The sequence below is a fragment of the Thalia democratica genome, chromosome 3, assembly GCF_965202585.1.
Source record: "Thalia democratica chromosome 3, ktThaDemo2.hap1.1, whole genome shotgun sequence".
In the NCBI taxonomy this organism is placed as follows: domain Eukaryota; kingdom Metazoa; phylum Chordata; class Thaliacea; order Salpida; family Salpidae; genus Thalia; species Thalia democratica.
Window position 1 is genome coordinate 4,132,458 of NC_139167.1, and position 11,309 is coordinate 4,143,766.

The window sequence follows — 11,309 nt, forward strand, 5'->3', positions numbered from 1 at the left end:
GTTGTTAGTTGAACGCGTTTTCGTTTCTTTGCTATCTTATCAATTTTCTAACCAGATATGTTGATTGTAGTATATTAAAGTGTAACTTGCTTAGCAAAGACATAAAAATTGCAAATGAATAATAAACAAGTTTGTTACAACTGAGCGGGAAAAGTATGAAGAAAAACTTAAGATTATACAAATGATACTTTATAATGACGTAACAATAAATTGCTCGCATACTTATAAAACGTAAATTGAATACTTTATTGATGTAAAATGAAATTAAACGCTAAAAACGCTAAAGTATATAGGTCGACTTCTCGACTAAAACCGGCCAGATTAGCGAGGAACCGGATTAGCGAGGACCGGATTAGCGAGGAAGCACTGTACTTGACAAGTCATACGACGTCGTAAATATAGCAAAATTAAACTTGAGCAAGTTAAATATAATGTTAAAATAATCAAATCGAGAGTTAATTTCTTACCCAGACCAATAGTTAGACCTGGAGGCAAAGATCCGATATCAGAATATAAAAGAGTAGTAAATACTTTTGAAACATTTGCTATTGCAGAACGCTTAGTTAACAACCTTGATTGTACAAGTAACAATAACTTGAAAAGATTAAGTTTTATTCAAATTTTTTTTTTACATTTTTGATTTAATTAAACTTGAGGCTATATATATTCTAATAAGAAAACCTTAATTGTGTGTTTTTGTATTTTATTTAAAAACAACTTCAGTTTGATTCTATGAATTGTATGATTGTGTTTTTTAGTTTATGTTAAACACTGCATAGTAAAACTTTTATCCACTCAACACTTAAATTCAATGCTTGTATAAAGGTTGTTAGCTAAATGCATTACAGAAGATTAGTTAACTAATGAAATAAAAATACTTATGCTTTTTCTATTAAACTTGACATCCCTTTTCATTAGTAAGAGTTTGTATTTTTAATATTGATGAAAATAAATATGGATAATAAGAAAATTGTAATTTGTACATATTATAAAACTTGTAACTGTTTTTTACACACTATAGTTTATATACAAAAAAAAAATTTTACATTTTTACTTCTTTATAAAGCTCTTTTATTTTGATACTCCTTAAATATTCTTGTAAGTTTATTATTTGCAAATTTATTAATTCATATATATATACAGTAATATAAATAAAAATAATATTTTGTTTACCAATTAGAAAACAAACTAATTGTCCACATTAAAAAAAACTTCACTTTAAGACTCAAGCGTTTGCTAGTTAGTTTTGCATGTCATTTTATTTACTTAAATTCATTTTCATTTACAAGTACGAAACGTTTTAGTCCTACTTGAATAGCTCCAGCTTTAAACTAGAAAAACGAAATACTATTATTAACTTAGTTCAAACCATATATTGGTTACATCATAATGATAGAAGCAATATTATTTAAAAAGTTGCGATGTACCATTCAACTAGTTCGATTTAACTTCAGTAGTCTAGTAGTATATTAAGTTATAAATTTAATTTTAATTCCTTTGTGTATAGTAATATGTAAGTTATTTAGTTTGTTCACTTTAATCTGATTGTGTCTTGAAATCTAGTAGTTTTATGTTCAATACCCAAGTTTTCATTTTGAAGTCTCAAAACGTTTTATTTAATCTTCCGGGACAAGATGTTAAAAGGTATCCGTGGTGTGCGACTCGATAACCGAAAGGTTCTGATATTCATTATAGTATTTAATTTATTTACTTTGTTTTTTTAATCCTGTGCCACAATAATGTTTTATTCAGAGTTTAAACATTTTTACAGAGTTAAAAGTTTAAAGATTTCTTTTTTTATTAGTTAACAGCTTTTTCAGTAAAAGTAGTTTTAAAATATTAAAGATTCAAATTGTTTGTGTGTTATAGTACTAATTTCTTTTTTTTTATTCTTCAAGCTGGTAATGTTTTATTCAAGTTAAAAGTTATCCATCCAGTATAAGTAAGTTTCAATTTAAAGACTTAAAGGTTTTTCTGTACATTAAACTATGTGAGAAAATTGTTTTATTCCTTAATATTTGAATCACTAATGTTTTTTTTTAATAAAACAATTTCACACACAGTTTTTAAAGTGCCTAAAACATAATGTTTATTTAGTATTTTATTCAAATTATTGATCATTTTTCTAACTAAAATAAATTTGAATATCTAATTTACTTGTTTTGTTTTGCATTATAGTATCTTATTTGTTTTCGTTTAACTTTAATATTCAGATTTTGTTTACAACTGAAGGTCAGTTAAAGGGTGAAACTTAGTTTTGTTAATAAAAATTTTGAACAAGTAGTTTTTTGATTTATCTCCTTAATTTAAATAAGTGAATACTATTTTTGTTCAGTTTAGAACTTAAAATATAAGTTGAGTTGAATGTTGTTGAACAAGATTCAAGTAAAATCTTTAAAATAATAATGACTCATTTAATTCTTTTGGTATAGTGTAAAAACTATAACGTTTGTTATAGTTATTTGATAATGATTCCAAATTCTTCCGGTCGTGGACAAGACGTTGAAAATCTTCAGTTTTCGACTCAATAACCGAAAAGTATTCCGTGAACCAGGTCCTAGGACTAAATATATTTAGCGTTATAAAAAAACAAAGTTAAATAATATATCACAAAAGAAAATATATCTTTATTAATATTTTTAATGATAATAATTGTTAGCAAATTATTTCTAGCAAAGTACATTACAATGACAATTTTTAAATTTTCAAAACATTTATTCACTGTATAAAAGATTCAAGCAAATGTAAACATTTAACTAAAAAACGAAAATAAAATTTTTAGATCCACTGCATAATCTTATAAACAACGACTAATTTATGTTAAAAAAGAGAATTGAAAATATTATTTTATACGAATTAAACATTTGTTTTGATTATTGCCAAGCAAGACTTATAGTAACAATATTAAAATAGAAAATAATACTACAGGAACAATAACAATTGTTACAAAATATTTTATATTGTCAAATAAAGTTTTAAATTAATATCTAAACTTAGTATCAAATAAAGAATAATATTTAAATTTGTTTAAAATGTCATTACAACATCACCAAAGTTATTTTAAAAATTTGAATTAACTTTTTATAGACTTATAAACATTTTATTTTGGAGCTTAACATAACTAAAAATACAAATTGTATTTGTAAACTTCTAAAACAAAAGTTTAATTTGAAAATTTTATAAAAAAGTTTCATTTTTGATGAAGGTGCAAATGTTTATTCCTAGTTGAAAGCTGAGTAAATCTTTTTCCACAAACATCACATCCAAAAGGTCTATCTCCAGTGTGAATTCTGATGTGTTTGTTTAAATGGACCTTTTGAGAAAACTTCTTTTTGCAAATATCACATTCATGAGGCTTTTCTTTAGTATGAGTCAACATATGTTGTTTTAGATTACCTTTTAGATTAAATTTTATTTGACAAACTTCACAACAAAAATCTTTCTTACCACTATGTATCAACATGTGCGTTGTCAAGTTAGACTTTTGAGTAAAACATTTGTCACACTGTTCGCATTTAAAAGGTTTATCATCAGTATGAACTACTGCATGGGTTTTCAAATGACTTCTTCGTGCAAAACATTTTTTACAAACATCACATTGGTAAATCTTCAAACCAGAATGAGTAAGCTGATGTCTTGTAAAACTATTTTTCTGTGTAAAACTTTGTTCACAAGTATCACATTTGTAGGGTTTTTCTCCTGTATGAATTCTTTTATGGGTAATAAGTGCTGAAAAACACTTGAAAAATTTCCCACATGTATCACAGACATGCTGTTTTTTAACATTTAATGACTGAGTAGTATTCATACCTCAAATTCCAAAAGCACCTAATAAAAATATACTACTATTACTTGAAAGAAAATTAATCCAAAACATTACTTATTTTATTTCGTTACTACCTAAATATAAATTTTAGTTTACTAGGTTATAAAAATATAATCTAATTTAAAAAAAAGAAATGACATTTTGTGTAGTTTAATTATCAATTAAATTTCTTTTAACTAATAAACAAACAAAAAATAATAACTTTATTAGAAAAAAAAAACGCTGCAAGTTATATCAACAAAACTATAATTAAATGTTTATTTTGGTAATGTTTGTTTAAGTTTTAATGTTAACACTAACAACTAATTTGCTACAATTGTTATTAATATGGCTTTATTCTTTTCGACTATTTAATTACTTAAGCTTTATAATTTGAAAAGAGATTCGTAAGAAGAAAGTAATCAACATTAATGATAAAAAATAATTGGTCACATAGTGCTAGAAAAAAAAAACTTCTTTAATTATAATACTGACTTTAGATTAATCAATAGCTGTTTATTTGAATAACCAGTCAAGAACAATATAAAAAGTAATAAATAAACTATTTGAGTGATTATTTACTAAACAGTTTACATTTAACTTACTTTATTTAACAACATAGAAAATCAACGGCTCGAAGTTAATTTTTTTACCTAACTTTTTTTTTAAATATAAGTCAATAATTTGTTTGCTTTAGAAAATTTCATATAAATATTTTGTTCTCGCTTAAAATATATGTTAAAAAGTTGTGTACTGTGTAATTTCTAAATTTTAGATTACAGTAACATGTACAGTTTTATGTTTATATACATTGAACGTCTTCTAATTAAGCTTAATACTGTAGATCAAGTTAAAAAAAATTACAAAACACATTTATAATAAAGTATAGAATTATAAAACTTTAGTCTTTAAACTAATTAGATACCAAGTTATAATATTTGGAAGAATTGAAATCTAGTCTACAAAACTTTAAACAAAAAATACTTTACTGCTTTTATTTGTGCCTTCCGTTATTCATAGATTGCAACTTATTAGTACAGTCTACAGGTTGAAAAAAAAAAAATCTACTAAGTAAATAATGTGTAAGCAGTTTAGATCAATAACAAGTAAATGATTATTTATAGTACTCAGATAAACATTGTCTATTGTAATCTTACTATCTTTTTTTACCTTTAATATTAAAAAAAAACTAAACTTCTTATTATACAAAGCTTTAATCAAATAAAAACTATGTTGGTACTATTCGTGTTCTACTTATCACTACCTGTTTTATTGTACTATCGTTATAGTGATTTTCAAAAACGGAACTCATGATATTTTTAATTTACGTTGTGCTATAGTTTAATGAGCTCTAGTAACAAGTTATTCCAAAACATTTTGTATAAAAAATTGTATGTGATTAAGATACGGCTGAGACAGATAAAACCTCTAGCTAAAATTTTTGAATATTGTAAGGTCAAATGGGACAATTTGAAAATAAACATGCTTATCAGTTAATCTCGATGGAAAAGAAACGGAAACTTTTTCAAATTATATTTTCTTTTTCTTTTTCACTAGGTAGATTAACAAATTTTAAAATAGTAATCATAAACTATTATAATGAAGAAAACTTTCAGGTTATTATAAAAGCAGTTAGTATAAGTCACAATTTTACACAACAACAACTACAATTACAAATTTACCGAAAAATAGTTTATACCAAATAATTTATAAAATTAGATTACTTATATTAATTACAAATTCAGAACTAGCAATTTTTGAGTTTCTTTATATGTCTTTTTTTTTCTAGAATTTGTTAATTTTTCTAGAAATATAGGTGTTATTACTTTGAATCTTAATAAGCACTATAACATACAAACTGTAAATTTTTAAAACGACTCATACAAATAGTTATATTGTCAGTTCTATAGTTAAGTTTAATTTTTGATGTTAACGTAAATATCTGTTCTTATGAGATCTGTCAACAAATCTTCTTTCAAAAACATCACACGCAAAAGATAGGACAATTATAAATTCAAGTTCAAGTTCATAAAAGATGTTGGAAGGACTAATATTTATTTTTAAAACTAAAATATACTTGAAAAGTATAAAAACATTGGTTGTAGGCTAATTGATAAGATTATGTAGCAAAAAAATATACAATAATTTATAATAAGATTATTTAAGAAATATATCAAAAATTTAAATTTTAACTTATTTTAACAATATATTTGAGTCATATATTTTATATGTTTTACAAAATTCTCCGTTAATAAATAATTGATTAAAATTGCATAAAAATAGGTTTTTTAGAAAAAAAATTTATTAAAAAGTATATTTAAAAGCAATAAAACTTGTAGAAATTGAATTTTCGTGTTAATGTGTGGCCATCTTTTTTGTAAAACTTTGCACGAAAAAAAGTCGAAATATGTTTTTTTACAACTAAATTTTGTTGAAACTTTTGAATAATTTTTTTTAAATATTTTTCAATGTTCACTGTTCAGTACATACTTATAAAGAACTAAATTTATAAACTAACCGTTTTAGGACTTTTAAAAATAGTCATACTTCGTACAGATTGTATTGATATATGTTTTAAAATATATTAAGATAATATTAAAATTCATTGCAGTTCATTTAAACAACCTAAAAAAGTGCAATCAAATTAGTAAACTTAGTAGTGGTATACTTCTGTGCATAAGTTTATATAAAACAAACATTACCACTGGTCTAAATTTACTATCTTTAGACTTTCTATAGACAAAAATTGCTTGTAATGTTTTTTTTTTAGCCATTAAACAACTTATTAAAAAGTTAATCAAATTAAAAGTTAATTAAATTTGTATGAAATAAATAATAAGGTTGGTGTTCAGTCTTAAAAAAATGTTCTAGTACTAACGAAAAAATACTAAGTATAGATTGATTTTAAATTTTAGAAAATCAAACTATGAAAAATACAAATTACATACTAGATATAGCGTTTCAAGTTTTATTTTAGTAATAATTTGTTATATATGATGATATAAAACATTATTTAGTCTAGTAGCACACTAGTCATAGAGAATCAAAAAAAATTGTCTAAAAGAAGTCCTAACCTCAAACTTGTGTTGTATAAAACAAAATGATAACATTGAAACTTCTGCTCCTAAATTCATAAAAAAGACTTAATTTTTATACGAACTATAGTAAATAAATAAATTTAAACGACTTTAAAGCTAGTTATATTTCAACTTAATCGCTCGTTTTTTCAAAAGTTTAAAAGGTTTTATACGAATTAAAGAAAATGTATAAATCTAAACAATTATCAAACTAAAGTTTGTTTTTAAGTTTATCATTCGGTACTTAAAACTTGTTTATTGTAACATTAGTTAGATTGTTTAATTTTATTCATTGTTTTTGTAAAAATATATGATTGATCCTAAAGTTTAGAAATAAAGTAATTACCAAGTATTCATAACAAAAATTAAACAGTTTAATTATTAATGTAACTTAATTAACCCTAAAAAAAAACAAGTTTTTTTTTTAGTTTTTAAAATTATAGTACTTAAAAAAACATTTCAGTGCCTACACACAAATCTTCAAAAAATAAATTCTTTTTATAAGATTTGTAGCAAATTTAATAAACGACAAATTTAATTTCTAGTTTATTTACTGCAAAAACTAAATTAAAAGCTCACTAAAAGAAGTTTAAGTTCAAAACGACTGAAACTAGTTTTTTGTGTCTTTAACCAACGCAACTAAAAGTTTAAACATCATTCTAAGACTAACTATTATGCTTACTTATTTTGTTTACTTAAATTTTCGGTTTTGTTACTGAAAGATCAATAAATTAATAGAATTTACTGTAGTTGGTTTCAATTCAAAAACGACAGAAATTATTTTTTAACCATACCATAAATTAGAAAAAATGACATCACATTAAAATGTTTTTTTGCAAGCTGTAATAGACCAATATTAACATACGTTCATATAAAAAAATTGAGGAAAAATATTAAAATTTCAAAAATTGTTGTAAAATGAAAAATAAAGATTTATACTCAGAAAACACCCTACATGAACTAAATAACTATTAACATTCATTTTACTCTGATATATAAAAAAAGTTACTACTTATAAAACAATACCATACTAACTTACATCGATTAAGTTTTTATTTGTGTAAACAAAACTTTTCTTGGGAATTTTAAAGCTATAAAATATAATATTTACGATATTTCGTTTGTTTCTCAATCTCTAGTACACACTGTTGAACATTCCATAACAATTATGATTTATTTTTGATGAGAACGTAAATGTATGTTCCTATTTGAGCTACTTGCAAACCTTTTATAACAAACATCACATCCAAAAGGTCTATCCCCAGTGACAATTCTGATGTGAACGTTTAAACTTGATTAATGTGAAAACTTCTTTTCCCATATTTCACATTCATGAGGCTTTTCTTTAGTATGAGTCAACATATGTCGTTTCAAATGATGATGTTGAGTGAATTTCTTCTCACAAGATTCACACTAAAAGTCCTTTTTACCACTATGAATCAACATGTGTCTTGTCAAGCTTTTTTTCAAAGCAAAATATTTGTCACACTGTTCACATTTAAATGGTTTATGATCAGTATGAACTACTTTGTGCTGTTTAGATAACTTCTTCTTGCAAAACAGCTTTTACAAATATCACATTGATAAATCTTTAAATCAGAATGAGTAACTTGATGACTTTTTAAATGACTTTTCTTTTAAAAATTCTTGTCACAATTATCATAATTGTAGGGTTTTTCAACCGTATGAGCTATTTTATGACATTTCAAGCTATATTTTCTCTTAAATATTTTTCCACAGATTTCACAAACATATTGTTTATTCTCACTTAAAAGCTTCAAACTTGTATGGCAAGTAGTCATGGTTTAAAATTCTGAAGAATTAGATGTAAATAATATGGTCCGGTTGTTTGAAAAGCCTTAAAGAGATGTTAATTTTATAATAAAAATATGACGTTAACCAATAAATATCATTAATAAGATTAGTTAACAAAAATTAATATCAAACTAACAAGAAATGATTAATAAAATTAAGTTTCTTGTTTAACTTTTGTTGTTTTCAGAACTTAAATATATATTTTGATAACACAATCTAAGCAAATAAAAAGAATGTATCTAACTTTACTTTATTGTCTAGGTATGATGTGTTATTTTAATTTGGGATTTTTCGATGTTAACCTAAAATTATGAGATAAATTAAAAGTATTAACAAAAAGTTAACTTTCTAAATAAAGTATTTTAAGTTAAACATCTTATTAAATACTATTATTAAAACAATGTGTACACGATAAATATAAATTTTTTTAGATAAGATCAATAATCAGACAACAAAAATTGTACTAATGTTTTTATATATTTAGTAAATACTGTAATTGTAAGTTTTTTTTTAAAGTACTTGACAGAATCTTTTTTTATTGTGAAATTACAGATCACTAATATCCTATCTAGCAACTAATTAAATCTAAAATTTCTAGTAACTAATTAAAGAACCTATTCATTAATTAAAACGGCACTGTACTTTAAAAAATAACTTACAAAAAATATCTTCTTAGTATTAAATGGTTTAAGTTTCTTATATATTTAAGCTTTTAAAAAATAGTGTTTTTCAACTAGTAAACTTAAAGGTAAAATATTAGTTTTTTTTCTCGTTATTTTATATTTTAATTATTAAATCTTAGTTTTTTAATAATTTTCAATATGTTTGAGTAAGGTGGGTTAGGATAACGGTGTAAATGAAATAGATGAATAAAGAGGTTTTAAAAAAATTGCTAACTCAGCAAATATGCAAATTAGACTGACCTTCAAAACTTTTTCGTATTAAACTATTCGTTATTTATTTACTCTTAAGATTTTCATAAAGTATTTTATTCCAAAAAAACGCTTTTTCATTTTTAAACTCAAAAAGTGTCAATTAAAAAAAAGTTTAGTTAAAGGTTATTGTTAAAAAAAAATCTATTATTAAACTTAATTTTTATAAAAGTAAATGTAAAAATATAAATAATTGTAAAATATAAAATAGAACCAGTTTTAAACTATTTTTTTAAGATTTTTTTAAACTCTCAATGTGTTTTTAAAAACGTTGAAATGAAAGTTTTATTTTACAAAACATTTGACCAAAAGTCTTTTAGTTAATTTTAAACTTGTTAAAATAATAACTTAATCTATTTTTGATAAGTTGAACTTTCAGAAACTTATTCAACTATAAGGTTTGCTGAAGAATGTTTACTTATCATAATTAAACATACTTCTTTTTGGTTACTATTTCAATAAAATAAGTAAGGTTGCCCTAAACTTTATAACTTGTAGATAGATCTATATCATAAGTTTTTAAATATATTAAAAAACAGGTTTTGTTTAAAATTAAACCACATTTTTACAAAATAACACTTAAAAGTAGATTTTGAAAGAAAACTAATTTTAACAAAATCTAATTATTAATCTTTTTTGAAAGTTTTAGGAAAAACTCAAAATAGTTGAATAAAAGCGTATACTTTAATTCTAAATGTAAACAAAAGTTCTTAAAACATGTTTTTTGGTCAAAGTTTTTTCATGAGGAATTTCTATTTATAAATCATAAGTAATGAAAAATAAGCACGAACATATAAAATCTCAAGAATACGACATATAAGTAATTTGCATAATGCAGGGGTGTGTCTAGACTTTTTTCAGTAGGGTAGCACACCTATTTCGTGAAAAAACAAAGTATTTTCTGTAGCCTCCAATAAACACTTATGATTTTTTCGTGAATGTCTGTTATATAATTGTTTAAAACTTTCTTAGCTATATACTTCATTTTAAATACTATTCAAACAGAATGCAAAATCCTGATAAGTAATACAGTTTACGAAATTTTAGTAAAACAATTAAAAAATACACCTAGGTATTATTGACTTTTTAAAAAGTTTGCACTATATTGTGAAACTAATATTAACAGCGAAAACAATAGTTTTGTTTTTTATATTTTAATAAACAAAGCTTTTCAAAACCATACAAGATTTCTTTGTCAAGTGATAAATTTTAAATGAAATTTTTGAAAAAATTTTGTTAAGTGAATAGCCTAAAAAATAGCTTTATGTTATGACGTATGAATAAATTAAAATAAATACAAAAATTAGAGATTCAGTAATTAAAAACTAAAGGTATGTTTATTAATAGATTGTTAATAATTTTGTTTTACCATTTAATGCTACTTGCGTATTTAAGTTAGGTCGCTCTTCCTCAATCAATATTGATTCCAGGCTGTAGAGTTCGCTTTTCTTACAACGTTTTAAAACTTTAAAATTTTGAACAATATCAGAGTTTTGACAGGATATGCAATTAAATAGATGTTCAAATATTGCGCTGTTTTTATCTGTTCCGCAAAAGTATAGTTATACTTAAATATGTAAATTCTTCGGTTATATAATGTTATAAATGGATAACTTATGATTTTTTAGGGGTGCATAGGAAACAAGAAACCATTCTAAACACGCCCTAATATAATGTTCT

The 11,309-nt window shown here is 23.5% G+C and overlaps 1 pseudogene; it reads right to left on the reverse strand.

Annotated features, from left to right (window-relative positions):
• Positions 1 to 3,190: 3,190 nt before the first annotated feature.
• Positions 3,191 to 8,684, reverse strand: LOC145831656 (uncharacterized; annotated as a pseudogene).
• Positions 8,685 to 11,309: the final 2,625 nt, after the last annotated feature.